The 3,629-nt window shown below is 46.5% G+C and overlaps 1 protein-coding gene across 1 annotated transcript in view; it reads left to right on the top strand.

Moving 5' to 3' along the window:
* The window catches only part of XKR6 (XK related 6), a 339,020-nt gene extending 337,834 nt beyond the window's left edge, over positions 1-1,186 (top strand). Inside the window, exon 3 of the mRNA XM_077152949.1 lies at positions 1-1,186. This exon is cut by the window's left edge and continues 5,931 nt beyond it. The gene's annotated coding sequence lies outside the window, so the exon portion shown is untranslated.
* Positions 1,187-3,629: the final 2,443 nt, after the last annotated feature.

Genomic DNA, 3,629 nt, shown 5'->3' with positions numbered 1-3,629 from the left:
TGCCCACTCCTGCCCTATGGCCAAAGGGGCAGAAGAAGAGATTTCTTTTGCCGATCTGATTTGGAAGGCCACCAAATGGGCCATGGCATCACTCCTTGGCACACATGTAAAACCCCTTTCAGAGTTTTTAGTTCCCTGGTAGTGCAAATGTATTTTACCTTTCCCTGTCTATTCTAGTCCTTGCTCACAGGGGACTGTCACTAACAATGCCTCCAGATCCACCCATGACCTAGGAACACAAGTGAGAAGCAGACAGCAATGTGCAGGCTCAGGGACTTTGGTTTGGAGGAGAAATGTCAGATCTCTAGAAGAGAATAGGGCTGGGCATCATCACGGCTCCCTTCCCTTTTGTGTCCTCTACTCCTGTCTCTCTCTAATGGGGTGGGCTGGAGATGGTTGCTTGGCCTTTGTTTGGCACAGATGATGGCATTCTTTTTTTAGCCAAAGAAAGTGGCCCTTACTCAGGGTCAGCCCTTTCAGTCTTCTTACATATGGGAACAGCAGCTTTAGGGTGTACCCTTAATTGGAAGGTGACACTTTTCTCATCAAAAAGCTATAATTTGTTACTTCTTTGGCTTGAAAATATTAAAATAAAACTACCAGATTGGGGGTGAGGGATGGGGATTTTCACTTGGAGGAAATAAATGGAAGAGAATACATAGCAATTAATTTCACCTAGATCCAAGTAGCATTCCCAGTGTAGACTACAAAGCTGCCAGGAAAATGCCGAGTAGCTCAAGGGAGACCCAGGAAAGACCACTGCACAAGCAAAAGGGAGGGATCCAAGGGAAGGGCTCACCCCCCAGGGCCTGGACAAGCCTTACAGAGAGCAGTTCCATTCGTTTCATTCTCAAACCCTTGTTGATTACTGAGACTCTAACAGGCAACCCTGCTCATAAAGTATAACAAGGGTATTACATGGGAAGTGAATCTAAATCAACATCAGCTCCTCTTATAAAGGCCCAGGCATGCATGAAAGAAACAAAATGGGAAATTCTTCAAGGTAAAGGCTGTATCATTTTCTCTTCATCCCACACTGGCTACTGTCATAGAAGCAGCATCCCATTCTCATCTACAACTCAACCTTCCAAACTTGGAGATCACAGCGGTCAGCCCATCACAAGATTGTTAAATCATAAGCTTACAGAAGAACTGCCCCCAGAGCATCCCAAATCAATGTGTGCCTGTCCCCATTTCAAAACCTATCAATCTTCTTTTTTTTTTTCAGAAAAGCAACTATGCTTCTTAGAGATTTCCCCCCCCTCAACCCCTCATTGGGGAAAACGATGATGCTCAATTTAAATTCCTGAAGTGGCAATTTAAGCCTCTTTCTCACCCATCCATAGCTATTTTAAAGGTTTCATTTCTAGTTTAAAACACTGCATCTTGTGCTATTGGCCAAATATCAAAAGACAAAGGCACTGCCTTGTTCTGGCTGCAGCTTTCTTCCTCTGCCCGCCTGGTTCTGTCTGCCTTACTCAACTCTCCCAGGCACCATCTGCTTCGTCCCCTATTCCTGGGGAGGAGCTGTGCCTTCTTGCTCCCTGTGCCTTTCCTTGCAGTGGCTGGCAGGACATGGCTGGTACGTTCAGGAGCCAAAGGTCGTGAGTGCTATTGATGATAGCTCTTGAGGGCAGCAGACGGACAACCGCAGGAGCTCCCCCTGAACACGGTCCACACCTTGTGTAAAGGGCTAAGAATAGACCAAATTGGAAATGAGTAGGCAGGACCTAAGGGGCACCCTCCCTGGGCTGTCCCATCCCATACAGAACAATATGCAAGCCCCAGTAGGGGACGTCTGCCCTTGCCAATCCCTAACATGTTCACAAGATCCCACACCAAAAGAATCCTGAAGTAGGTCATCTCGTCCGTGCCCCTGCCTCCAGAGAGGACCACTCTTAAAGATTGTTCTCAAACCAAGGAGGACAAAGAAATCGTTTCATCTGGTGTAGTGCCAATTGGTAACCCACTGAACACCCCTCTCTAAGCAACCTTTGGCCGTATGTCATGGAGGATACAGACAACAAGTCATCTTTTAGATGAACACTGGTCTGTTTCTCTATCCCCAGTGTTAACTCTGGGATCCCCAGGCTAGAGTGGGGTTGGGAGATTCGTTTTAGCTGCAGACCTCTGAGAAGTTCTTTTTTTTTCAGACCCGGAAAGATCAGAAACTATCACGGGCTGTTTCAGGGTCCCCACTGTGATCATAGCATGGATAACTCACTTCACCTCTCGGTGCCTTGGTTTCTCCATCTGTAAAGTGGAGAGAAAGGGGGCCACCTGCTTCTTTCTCTCCTGCTCAGGGATGCTGCGAGGATTCAGTCAATGCTGCCTGTAGAGAAGGCATTGCCTAACAAAAAGTGGTGACCCCGTAATTTGGGAGACGGGACCATGGAAGGGTAGTATGTTCTCCAACGGGCACACACCTTGAACAGCACACCTGGACAGAGAGCAGACTCCTACCGGTAGTTCTTAGATACTGCACAGTACTGTGAACCCAGCACCGTGGCTCTGTGCTCCAGTGACTGTGGGTCATGGCTCACGCTGGCCACTTCTAATTCTAAAACCAAATCTCCTGAGGTGAATCTTTCCAAAAGTATCACAGAATGCATGGAAGGATCAATTTGAAAAACTGATATTCGTTGAGCTTTGGGCAGACAAGAGAATGGGTGAACGGGGAGAATTTGGAGTTGTGGGGATTTTTGGTCTTGTCGTGTAAGGTGGTTGAAAGCTCTTCAGGAAATCTCTTGCTTTCGTTCTTCCTTATGATCTTTTCAACCTTGAGGTTCGCCTCATCAAATGGACTCGCCTTCTCTTTGCCTCTCTGCAGAGTACAGAAACCAAACTTTGCTTTTTAAACAATCATCCCATCTGCCAAAACGTGGGTCCCAGTGGTGGGTTTTGATTATTCCCTGGTGTGGTTTGCGTGCAGCCTGCTGTCCAGGGCACCTCCCCAGGCAAAGATTCATTAACAAACAGGGCTGGGGAATAGCTGTCTTTTTTTTTTTTTTTTCTTTAACTAAATCAAGTTTCTCCCCACCTCCTAATATGAATTGGAAAATTTAGTCATGTTCCTATTTCTTTCCTTTTTTTTTCTTCTTTTTTTCCTATGGTTTGACTGTTATTTAATTAACTACCAAGATAGACTTTGAGCAAGAAAACAAACCCATCCTAAGGATCTCCCTAATCTTCTTAGGATCTAAAACAGAGTGAGGGCAGGTGGGAGTGCTAGGGAAAGGCACTCACCTTTCATTGGTGCCAGCTACAGCATGGATTTCCTTTGGGCTCCAAGAACCTTCTCGGAGTGGAAATTGTTCGGCGCTTCAACTGTTCTATGCTGGACAACCTGGCCCCGGCCAGGACCATCCTGAGACTGTCCCAAAAGAACAGATAATCACTCACGCAGGCAGGACCAGTGGCCTGCCTCCAGTCCTCATGCAGTCTGACTGTGTTGCCCTGACAAGGACCCCTTTCCCACCTGCTCTGACTCTGCTCTCCAAGATTAATATTATTGTTTTAATAGCACAAGGGACCAGATAATAGTTTGGAATGCAGTAATGTCTCGTGCTTGATTTTGTTTCTGATGGTTCTGTGTGTAGGCCAAATCCTGCTGGGATTATTTCTTTCCA

This window comes from Tamandua tetradactyla, chromosome 3, assembly GCF_023851605.1.
Source record: "Tamandua tetradactyla isolate mTamTet1 chromosome 3, mTamTet1.pri, whole genome shotgun sequence".
Lineage (NCBI taxonomy): Eukaryota > Metazoa > Chordata > Mammalia > Pilosa > Myrmecophagidae > Tamandua > Tamandua tetradactyla.
Note: the sequence above shows the minus strand (reverse complement) of the source record. Positions and strands in the feature narration are given on the sequence as shown.